This window comes from Malus domestica, chromosome 12, assembly GCF_042453785.1.
Source record: "Malus domestica chromosome 12, GDT2T_hap1".
Lineage (NCBI taxonomy): Eukaryota > Viridiplantae > Streptophyta > Magnoliopsida > Rosales > Rosaceae > Malus > Malus domestica.
The window spans coordinates 24,919,011-24,931,826 of NC_091672.1; the positions used below are offsets into that span (position 1 = coordinate 24,919,011).

The following is a 12,816-nucleotide window of genomic DNA, read 5'->3' on the forward strand; positions in this document are numbered from 1 at the left end:
AAAGAAAGATCCTCGGGTAGGGTCGGTAAGGGCAGAATCATTGTGTGGGCTGAGTATGATTAAAATTGAGAGTGTTTTATAAGTGGTAAATTTTGTTTTTTTCACTAGAAGAAAAAAGCTCATCTACCATAGTGGATGCCCTTGATAAATTGCAATCTATCATAGATATCGTGCCCGTTAGTATTCTAGATGTGATAAAAAATCTTTGTTTCTACTATGGGCTATGTTAGTTGTCAAATGCAATGTAACCACGAATTATGCTTAGGGTAGATTGAGAGCTAACACCATGTGCTATAGCCGTTGTAGATTACAAATTGATCATGGCTAGCGCTCGTTATTAAAAAAAAAAATTATTTAATAAATATATTTATTTACAAAATTGCACATTTACACATTTATGAACCAAAACATGTATAGACTTTGTTTCACACTCCAAAACAAAACTCAAGTCCTAGTTCCAACCTTGATCCTCCAATGATATTTGTCTTCTCTGCAATTGTTTCATCAAGAAGACACATATCTTCAGCAAGCTAATCACACTTCAAATTTGCAGGTGCCTGTAAATGTAATAGTTGATATGAGTTATAAATCCTCATGAATTAGAACGACAAACCATCTATGAGGCACAAGGAAAAATATCAAGCTTAGAAATCAAAACTCATCACTCAAGGACATCATATACAAAAAAATATTTAAATCCACGAAACCAATTACACAAAGGTACAAGCAATCATGGTCCAAGTGAGTACATGGTGCCCATAAAAAATAATTGATCGCTATTGACTTTCTTACTAGAAGAGTATTGTGACATGAAAAACAATAGTGATAATCGAGAAGGAGAGACGCAAAGAGACCTCATGTATTAGTATCAAGCATATGAATATTAATGTGCATGCTTTCCTCTCCGTGTGTGAGATAGCGAGAAAGGAGAGATGACAGTTTTCCATGAGACTTACATTACAATAATTAGGCAGTGGCCATTTACCATAAATATGTTCTTAGTTAGAGTAATAGCACTTAAAATGTCCGTGGTGAAATTTGACTTTTTATAATGGGCTTTATATGTCCATGGTCAACCAGTTGTGGTAGATGTGGTGTTGTGGCGTAGCGTTTGTTTAATTTATTGTGTTCGGGGTTAAACTCTCACTCTCCTAATTAGATAAGTGTAAATATCACTTGTACTATAGTAAAAAAAATTGACTATGTTTTTGTGTCACACCCCGATCCTGAGATACGCACAAAATCGACACATGACGGTAGATTGTAGAAGGATGCCAGGAAATACAAACTGAAAAACTGAATTGAAAATAACAATAATCACATCTGTTTAAGGAAAAGTATAGGGGTAACCTAATGCTTCAAGCTCTCTGGACTCTGTCTGCTACCCCAAAGCTCCTCGTATCTACTAAAACCTGCACAGTCGCCCCTACACCATGGGAATGGTGCACCGGGCAAACAACAACCCGGATAAGCAACGAAGCTCGTGTGAGTGACAATAATGCAATGTATGTGATAATAATAAAAACCATCCATTGATCTTAGTTTATAAACATCAAATATAAAATCATACTTTATAATATCGTAAATAAACCACTGAAAATCTCGAAGGAGTCACACAAACATCCATCGGCCCGTCCGAAATCAAACATAAGGTTATCAATCAATAACTCATACAATACACCAAATGCAGGGCTAGAACGACACAGTTCGCTCGAAACCTACATCTTTGAAAAATGGGATTTCAGACCACTCAATGAAATCCAACAACATCGGGTTCCGGACCACTCAACGGAACCAAAATACTGAGCGGGATTCCAAACCACTCAATGGAATCCAAACCAGGATACGATTCTGGACCACTCAACGGAATCACGGAATAGAAGGGATTCCAGACCTCTCAACGGAATCTGAATGGATACAATTCCGGACCTCTCAACCGAATCGTGGAGTACAATGGATATCGGACCACTCAACGAAATCCAAGCTGGATACAATTTCGGACCACTCAACGGAATCGCGGAGCACGAGGGATTTCGAACATCTCAACGGAATCCAGACGGAGTAAGAAACCGGACCACTCAACGGAACCCCAGCGAAACCCAGTTTTGGATCCCTCAACGGAATTGAGTGGAAGTCCAAGAATATGACAACGACTCGAGGAAACAATACATGAACCAAATACTCAATTTAGAAGGGTTGAACGAAACGAAACAAAGCACAAGTATTAAGTGTAGAACGACTCAACGAAACGAGAAATGAAATAATGAAACGAGATATGAAACAAGTTTCGAAACAACAAATCCCCATGTCAATGGGTTAACAGTCCACTACTAGCACTCACATTTCATAGAAAATTCACATGCATTTCAAATCACAATTCACAACCATTTCCAATACACAAGTCAAATCACATTCAATAAAAATAGATCGATGGCTAAATATAAAAATAAGGGTTAATCTCAGTTTTCTACCCTCAAGTTTTGTGGTTTTGAACATTTAGTACATGAAGTTTTTTTCGTCACAAAGTCATACCTAAACTGTTAATTTTGGAATAGTCTCATACATATGTTAAGTTTTCCATTAGAACTTCTGTTAACTAATAACATGACGCTTATGTGGACAATTACTAGGCACCATGTGTCAATGTGGACCCACTTTAATACTAAAAAAAAAAATACAAAAACCCAAAAAACACAAAAAAAAAAAAAAAAAAAACAAAAATCATCTGTACCCACCTTCTCTCATGCACCATCTCCCTCCATTCTTTCTTCTGCAACCCGCACCCCTTCCCTCTTTTCTTTCTTCTGCACTCGCACCACCCTCCTTTCTCTCCTCTGCAACCTGTACACACCCTCCATTATCTCATATGCAACCCTTACCCACCCTCCTAGCTGCGAGGCCTCAGCAACCTCGTCCATGCACAAGGTTCCACCTTTATCCACTTTCCAATTGTTGGGTAGCCATTTTGATACCTGTAAAAAGGGCATGATTGAACTGGCTTTAAATGGCGAAATCCCCATGGCGGCTAGAGTCGAAGAGACGCCGGTGGCGATAGCCGTTGACTTCAGAAGCGAGATTAACCCTAGCACGATCAAGCTCTTGCGCTCTAGCCTAAAATCTCTTCGACGATGGTGGTGTATAGCAGCAACAGCGGCCGACAAAGGCTTCGAGCAGGAGATTTGGGTTTGGTATTTGCGGATGGGGACATAGGGGTCGATATCGGGCTTCTGGTTGGATTCGAGTACCTGAGATCTGACCCAGGATTCGTGAAATCCTTGGCAGTTGCCCATGTGGAGGTTTGATTAGGTTGGTGAGGTAGTGGTGCAGTATGCTCTCAGAGAGTAACGTGATGGATCTAAAAAACCTAGCAAGCGATGGATGCCATTGCAGAGGTTGACGACGATGAATCGGCGGCTGGAATGTTGAATTGAAAGGCGGGGTTACATAACTAGAAGTGATTTGGGGATTGGGAAAATTAGGGTATGTGAAGAAAGCTCGGAGGTGGTTTACCGGAGAGAGAGAGAGAGTGTGTGTGTGTGTGTGTGTAAAGCTCACGAGTGCGGATGTTTTTTTTTAATATTGAAATGGGCCCACATTGACACATGGTGTCCAGTAATTGTCTATGTGGGTGTCACGTCATCAGTTAACAGAAGTTTTAATGGAAAACTTAACAGATGTATAAAACTGTCTCAAAATTAACACTTTAGGTATGACTCTGGGACAAAAAAAACTTCATGTACTAAATGTTGAAAACCACGAAACTTGAGGGTAGTAAACTGAGATTAACCCTAAAAATAATAATTTTATAGAAAACATATTTATAAAACAAATTCATATCCACAAAGGATACTAATACAAGAAAATCAGGGTAATAACCATATCACATATATTAAAGGCACTCACCTGGAGCCCGCACTACGACTCATTTACCCGAATATTGAGGCGTCATGAACGATCGTTGCCTAAAATAAATATCAAATCACGTCACAGAATCTTATCGATAGAACATGTAATTGTAGCTTGTACACGTCATCTAGGACATTCTACAATGATTTGGAACCAGTTGACCAAAATTCAACTGTCGATCAAAGGTTAACCGTAGGGTCCACAACCCTAGCAATTCAATTTGAAAGATCCGCATATCGGATTTCAGATCCGCAACTTCCTAAGGTCCTCAAAAATTACAAACAATAACATTTCAAAGTTTGGTGACGATCCAACAGTCGGATCGTCGTTTTCTAGAATATTCAAGTGGCGGACCTTAACAAAAATATAATTAAATGACAGAATTCTATCAATCAAATGTCAAATATGGAATAAAGGCATCCAAAATAGCTTAGGGAGGCCAAGAGGTATTTCAGCCCACGCATCGCCACACGCGGCGGCCGACCGCCTCGATTTGTCGGAAAAACCATCTAATTTCAAAATTCACCAAATTATACCAAAATAAAGATCATGAGATGAGGATCAATTTGTATACCTGTGATGACGTCCAACTTGGCTGGGAAGTGGCCTGAAAATTCCTTGAACCGTCAGAAACCCTGAAATTGGGTAAACCTCTATTCGTCCACTCCGGTGCTCCGCCACCCCCAAACTTGTTTGGGGTTTGTTCCTCGCCTCAAGGGGAGTGGTTTATTGGTGGTGGTGGTCGACGTAGCTTTCAGGATCACCTGATTTCCGTTGTGGCACCCCTAGAACCCACGGGTTCCATTTTTCACGAATACAAGTTTAAACTTGGTGCAATTTGGTTGGAAATGGAAAAAGAGAAGATGATGGTTAGTTTGCAGGTGGTGGCGAGGTTTAGATCGATGGAAAACTAACAGAAAAGCGTCGAAAAATTCACGGCATGGGTCGGGTCCAATGGGGTAAACGGGTCAACCCGTTTCTTTTTTTTTTCTCCTCTCCTTTTTCCCCTCCTTCCCCTCTTTTTGATTGGTATGTTCCCCTCTCCATTCACTCATTTCTCTTCTTTCCTTCCATCACAGCCACACATATAGCTCTTGATCAAAACTCCAACAAATCTGAAATCTTCCAGATTAATAGTTTAATGACCATTTTGTCCCTATCTTTGTTCGTTTATAACTCTTTTGTTATAACTCCAAATTACATTTTGTTTGCGCTCACACGTCCATATCGACGAGTACTATCCAAATATATAAGAAAATTATGAAAGGATCAAATACATCCTAAAAAATTCCGTTTAGTTCATTAAGGGCGTTTTCATCATTTCACTTGTCGAAAAATTTATACGTCATAAATATAAACGCGTACAACTATGAATAAGAATACGAAATACGAGATACGTAATTTTAAATAGTGAAATTCGGGGACGGTATTTCACATTTTGCCAGTATATAGTTGGTCAGACTATCTATATGATCAGGTAGCCTAACCGAATGTTTATGCAATAAAATGTTGAGCAGAGCAGTTAATTATGAACCATTGATCCATATATGTATCAAAATAGGCAATCAGTTATGAATTCACAATAGAGAGAGTTATCTAATATATCCGCATATATGAGTTACTAGTCTTGTCTTACTAGTTCCTGACAATCTAATTATATCTCTAAGGTCCAATTCCATCCAACCACCAAAAGGGCTCTTAAAATACTTAGATCTAAAATAAAACTGAGCACATTGATATCCCAGAATGCTTTCAATTGATTTCACTTAATGGAATAAGGGTATGTTATTATTGTGGTTGTTCACCGTTAATTCTCGGATTAAAAAAACTTCTTGTTATAGTTTAAAGAGATACTTTGGATGCGGTCCTTAGTTATGAATATTCTTTGATTAAAACCTTGTTGGTTTTTAATTTTTGATCGAGGTCCCTGAAATTAATGTGATAATTTATTTCTGTGTACGTTACTATATTTTTTAAATTAAAAATTAGAAATTTTAGTTGTTTATATAAATGAGATTTTAAATGATAAAAAAACCATAATTTGTGGGATTTAAAATATTAAAATATAAATATACTATTGTGTGTGTATATATATATAAACATGGGTACATTCATCAAAATTAACCAAAAAAATTATTGTATCAAAACATGGGTACATTCTTCAAAATCACAAAAAAAAAAAAAAAATATTAGGCTTAATAAAATTAGTAAATTTCTTTGATTAAACTTGACATGGATACAATTTAAAATCAAAGAAAAAAGAATGTACCCATATAAGTTTAAAAATGGATTAGAAAAAAATTGAATAGATTTTATATAAAAAAAAGGGTACATTTTACATATAACAAATTGATATATTTAAGAATGAGTACATTTTAAGATTAAAAAGTTTTACATGAATGGGTACATATAATTAGCATAGGTACATTTAGCAAAATAAAAAGTACAAATAAAAAATATATATGGGTACAACTACAAATAAACTTTAAAAAATATGGACACAAAAAGAAATTAATATATGGGTACAAATTAATACTGAAAAGAAAAATGGGTACAAACTATAACTAAATATATATGATAAAAAATTTAGTTATAAATATAAATATACTAATTGTAATATTTTTAACATTAAATAAATATATTTAGAAAAAAAAATTATTATTAAAATAATTAATGATATTATTAATACCCAATAATCTTGATCAAAAATTGAAGAAGAATATGATTTTAATCAATGAAGCAGTAAAAGAAAGAATAAGAACTTAATTTCTCTTAGTTTAAACTTGTCCTAGTCAAAGTAAGATTTCTTGGGCATTTGACTATGTCAGGCAATATGAGTGATGACGAGTGAATTCAGCGATCCGAAATACTTAAAACCTTTGAATTGAAGAGAGCGTGGAACAGCAGTATGGCAGGGTCCCGTCATCAATTCCTGCCCCCAAAAGCATGATGACCTAAAAGCTGTACGATGACTGAAATACCCTTGTATTAGTAACAGGAAGGTGGGGTCATGGGAGGGTATTCAGGGAAGAATGTGCATCGGGAGCGTGAAGGGGAGTCTGGAATTCAGGTAGGTTCTGATCCCTCCTTTCTCTCTGGGCATGTAGTAAGTAGGAGACTGCTCTCCTGTCTGGGGCTTCGGGTTGCAGAAAATGAAAGTCAGGACTATGCGATTCCCAAGGCACTCCCATTCTCTGAAGACTAAAGACTTTCCATTACTTTTAAATGGAAAGGGATCATCTCCTGATCTCTTTTCATCTAATTCACAAAGCTCGTTAGTCGAGTCATTGAAATTTGATGTAACAATTATAAACAGAGAGCTTCCTTAAAAGATATAATAATTGTAACCATTAGATCAAATTTCAACAGTCTAAATCTCAAACTTAATGATTTAGGTGAAAAGGAATCCGAAGATAACCTATTTCCCTTTCAAATATATAAATAGGAGATATGCCAAAAAGAAACTCTAAAAAATACTCTTATTTCTCTATAACCTTATATTTTAGCATAGTATTTTACAATATTGACATAAAAAATAACATTAAATTATTAAATCTCAAAAAATCTATTGCGACTCCTACTTTAAAAGTCTTCTTAAGATATTCACAATCTGTATGTTTTAAACACAAAATGTTTCATCTCATGTAATTAAAATCGAAAGACATCAAAAAAAATAATTTAAAATGTGACACCCGTATCGTCTATTTATAATAAGACTCGTCGAATACCTACATTTTCAATTAAAGTTCTTAATTGGTATTTTTTAAATTACGGCGTACTACGTGCGATTTACACGTTTTAAATATATTTAGTGTAAATTGACAAAAGGAAAGTCAAATATTTGAAGTAAATGAATAATCTTATATCATACTAAAAGAAAGCTCTCATAAACCAATTAAAGCAGCTGAATTCACATAATAAAATCAGTCTTTATAGAATTTACATTAAGAATAGAGAAAATAATACTTAATAAACAATTGATTGAATCACATTATTGCTAGACCATTATGAGGTTAAGCCCACCCACTTCTCTCTTAGTGTAGATAATATCGTTTGTTAAAAAAAAAACAATTATTTGACAACTAATTTAATCACATTATTATCCGTGTGCGAAAAACATTTTTTATAACCAGCATTACACGTCTCTTAAGATGTTTTGAACGTGTATAAAAATAGAGAAAATAATGTTTAATAAACAACTAATTGAATCACATCATTGCTACCCCGCACACCCCCTCCTCCTTAGTGTAGATAATATCGTTTTTTAAAGTAAAATAAAAAATCATTTGACAACTAATTTAATCACATTATTATCTGCGAAAGACCTTTTTTTATAACTGGCATTACACGCTTTTTAAGATATTTTGAACGTATTTAAAAAATAGAGAAATTGAATTACATTATTACTAGCCTATTGTGAGGCACTAATTAAAAAAATAAAAAATAAAAAGCATCAAAAAAATTAATTATTAAAAATACTATTAAAATGACGAAAATACCCTTGCCTGATTTGATGCATTATTTTGGGATACCTTTGAAGTTTTTGGTCTTGGGGGCATTTTTGTCCAAATATTTTTATTGAAAGACACCAAAATCACTATTCACTATTCCATTCTCTTTATATATAGATTTAGTATGATGGTATGTTATGCGTGTCATAATACATATTTTATGTATTTTGATGCATGCAACATAAACATGCATGTCATTTATGATTTTTTTTGTCAAAAAATGATCAGCTGGTGGTAAAGTTATGACAATTGATTTTTTTTGGAGCTAAGAAGACTTACAAAGATATTTCTACCTCTCTTTAACTACCATTGTGTGATTCATGAGTACAAGGAATAAAACTCAAAAACAACCGTTTGAAATATGAACTTTTTATTTCGTCCACCACTGAAACACCCTTGATGGTTGTCATTTGTAAATTGATAAAGATTTTGTCTTGTTTTACGATGGTAAAGTTTAGGACCGACACCAAACAATTAGGAAAACGTAACTTTGGCGAGGAAATTCCGAAATCTTGTCTACATACAAATCACAATTTGCATACCAAACTTAAATAAGAAGTCATACGCGTAAAAAGAAAATCACAATTCCTTATTCTGTCAATCAACTTGACGCGTATGCATAATTGATTCATTAAAAACGAAAGATTTTTTTTATGTGTATATATATATGAGTTAAGATTCGGGACACACGCTTTTCATATGCCTTTTGACACATTTTTTTATAGATTCACTCTGTAATATATTTCAATGATCTAACTGTCTATCTTTTATGTCTCACCTCAAATATCGTCTAATAAAAATCATCTAAATCCGAAATCACATAACCGATGAATTAAATGTAGTATTTCTTTGTAGAATCGTATTTATGCATTTTCTTCATTATAAATGAATATTTGATAGTTTTGAATTTGTCTAATTTTTTTGTAAGAATAATCGATGACTAATGTATAAAATTTAGGCCGCGTGTGTACCCAAAACTAACTCATACATATACATATTGTTTTTTCTTTTGTTTTTGGTGAGTTATGCATATGCCTCAAGTTGATTGAGAGTCAAGAAATTGTGGTTTTCTTTTAAGCTTGTATGACTTCTTAATTACCTTTGGTATGCAAGTTCTACGTACGTTCATGATCGTTTTTCAATAAATGTCAATAAATTATTATTAACTACAAAATTACAAGGCACTAAATAGTATGTGATCATATTAATAAACAACACTTCTTCGCATTATTCCTCCAAAAATTATGAAAAAAAATCTCAAAGTTTACTATTGAATAATTGCTAAGATAACAAACTAACGGCAAGATGAACTATTTAAAATGTAATTTAATCCTCGAAATAACCTAGTAAAAAAGGAATCAAACAAATAACAAAATACAAGAAACGTCCTAAAATATCAAAATCCGATTTTGGGCTAGTAAACGATAGAATCTAGTCGAAAAAATCCGATTGCCGTGCTCTTTGAAATGTCAAGTCATGGACCTAAATCGAACATCCAAGCTCAAATTTACAGTGCTTTGTTCTGGTCCGGTTTATGCTTTTCGACTTCATCTTTAATTCATCTACCATATCATACACGATGAGGATTTGTTTGAGAAGAAAGTGGTGCCTTTCGGTTGGAGACAAACATTTCCATTAGTAGTTAAATTATTCAGTGAGATCCAATAACTAAAGTGAATTATGTAATGTCATAATGATAGATCATAAAGATTAACCTATTAAGGGAAAGAGATTTGTAATTATAAAAGAAAAGACTGAAAGAAGGGTTGGGAGTCCACTCTAAAGTATTCTAGGAGGAAAAAAGGGTAACGTACGGTAAGGGCATAAAATTATAAACCTACATAAAATATTAGGTAGACCATACAAATAATTTGTGAAAATTAATGTAGTTTTTTCAAGCTTTTTCATGGCTCCAAGCCTCCGAGAGAGAGAGAGAGAGAGAGAGAGAGAGAGAGAGGTGATGAGAGAGGTGATGTTTGTAGTTTTGTATTTTATATCCCTCACGCACCCTCCTTAGCTATTCTACTGCTATAAATACTGCTGCCCTTCCCATAACTCATAACCCTCCATACTCAGATATTTCAGAAGCTCTAGCTAGCAAGCTTCATCTTCTTCTGCTTCTGTTGCTGCTGCTGCTGCTGGCTCATGAGTTTAAAAAGTGTGGAAGAATCTGTTAAGCTCAGGAGGGATAGCGCCATTCTCGGTTTGGTTTAACCACATATAGCGCTATCCATCCTGAGTTTCATGGCTTCTTCTTACACACTCCCTGAGGAATTGTGGCCTTTTGAGTAAGGTTTGTAGTTTGTTTTCGCAATCTTATTACTCTCTCTTAGTAATGCTTTTGTGTTATGTTTGAGAAGGCTAATATGCTTTACTATTTGAAAAATCTCTGTTGCAAGTGAAACCTATCTGCTTGAAAGCTGAAACATTAGCAGACTCAAAGTTCATTTTGTTAAATAAGGGGATCTCGACGTGTCAAGATTTCAAAGAGACGGACTTTAAAAAGGCAGATTAGCGGGCCTTACATTTGAACAAAGAGATTTTTTTCTAGATTTTAAAGAGACATATCAACAAAACTTATATCCGAATGATGGGATGTAGGCCAGTTGATTTTGATGTTCAATTTATCTCTTCCTTTTACATTTGAATTTGATGTTTTCCTTTAATTATTTTGCTATTTGAAGCTAAATATCTCCTTAATTAAACTCAACTTGTAAAACCCCCAAAAGCCAAAGATTAAGCTAAATATTTCCTTAATAAGTTGATGATTTTCATCTGATTATTATTATTATTATTATTATTTGTTAAATTCCTTTGATTATTTTTGTTAATGACGAACTCCCTTTCATTAATTTGTTGCTTTGTTTGCCGCCATAGCTAAATAAAAACAGATTAAAAATATGCAAAAACAAGAAATATGAAAGTGAAGGACTTATCCGTAGTCACATGTGAAGAACTGGAGGTTGTTGACCACTTCCCAACCCAACCTGGTGAATAAGTCAGGGGCCTCTGATATTTCCCTTTCAATTGCCTGAAGTTTGGCTTAGAGATTGTGCAATTCTGGCACCTATTTTCGTACTCTTTGATTACTTGCTTACCATTTCGGGTAATAATACTTCCTTGGCTTGTTGCTTCCACTAAAATAAATACCATTCACTCATGACTGGCTTTTAATTTTCTTTTTCACATTGGGGATTTTATTCTCTCATGTGGGTTTAGATTTTTCGAGCTCCGTCATAAGGTATGATGGTAATCTATGGCCTGTTTGGAATTGCACTTGGAAGACTAAATGTGTTTTTGACAACTAAAAATATTTTTTTGATTGTATTTGGTAAAGAACATAACATTAGTTATGTGCTTCTTCAGCAAATACTTAACTTTAGTTAGCAATTTATTTATACGTAAACGCATTTTCAACAAAGGCGAGAAGAAATGCTTATATTGAAACAATCCAACGCGAGCTCTACATGCAATTGATTTTATGATAGCTTATTATTGACAATTCTTAAATATTCATCATGCAATCCTTCGTAATTAAAAAAAACGAATAAATTTACAAAAGTTAAAGAATAAGAATTAGTATTAGTATCTAAACCGCAAAGATTATCAACTAAATTTGATGTTCAATGACTGCAGGGCTTTGCCGTTTAGGGTATGGAAGGATGGAGATGAGGACCAAAGCTCAAGTCATGCAGACCTTAGCTTCAGAAATGGAGGCTGTACTATAAACATGTTTACAGATATTGGGGGAGAGAGGGAAACAAGCAAACGTAGAAATCAGGGAACTGAGAAAAAGTTCCATATAAGATTTTTGTTTTTTCTATGCGATTAATGTATAAATAAAATACTGAATTTGTTATGTCCCTTTCACAATTTGATAATGTCCAAGATTAAGATATCGTAATGTCATGTTTAATTGGACAAGGATTGTCTGCCCTTCACTTCTGGTGCCCTTTTTGTGCCCTCCTATTTTGTGTGGTCACGGTTAAGTCACGTCAACATTTTATATTGTTTTTTTTATACATATAATAAGACAAAAATGAATAGTAATATAAAATGTTGACGTGGCTTAACCGTGACCACATAAACAGAATGGCACGGGGAGGGCACCGAAAGTGGAGGGCAGACAATCCTCATCCTGTTGAATCACGTGAAATGAAAACTAAGATTATTACGATTCTTGGCTTTTTTGCATTTATTAAAATGGGTATTAAAATATGTTAATTCCTAACTTTTCTCGTGTTTAGTAACACATGAAATAAGAGCTGGAGTCAATTCTACTTTAATGATTCATTTGAAAGTGTTTTTAAAATAACTGAAAACACTTTTGATGAAACGAGCCCTAAAATCCGTCATGCAATGAATGCGTCCTCTAAAAAAACTTTCAATCATTCTAACA

At 34.3% G+C, this 12,816-nt stretch overlaps 1 long non-coding RNA gene and 1 other non-coding gene across 2 annotated transcripts; both read left to right on the plus strand.

Moving 5' to 3' along the window:
* The first annotated feature begins 10,293 nt into the window (after positions 1-10,293).
* LOC139190214 (uncharacterized) lies at positions 10,294-12,276 on the plus strand. Its single transcript, XR_011574295.1, has 2 exons — positions 10,294-10,710; positions 12,054-12,276. It is a non-coding gene; the product is annotated as an uncharacterized lncRNA (long non-coding RNA).
* MIR390B (microRNA MIR390b) lies at positions 10,576-10,678 on the plus strand. Its single transcript, NR_120933.1, has one exon. It is a non-coding gene; the product is annotated as a microRNA MIR390b (primary transcript).
* Positions 12,277-12,816: the final 540 nt, after the last annotated feature.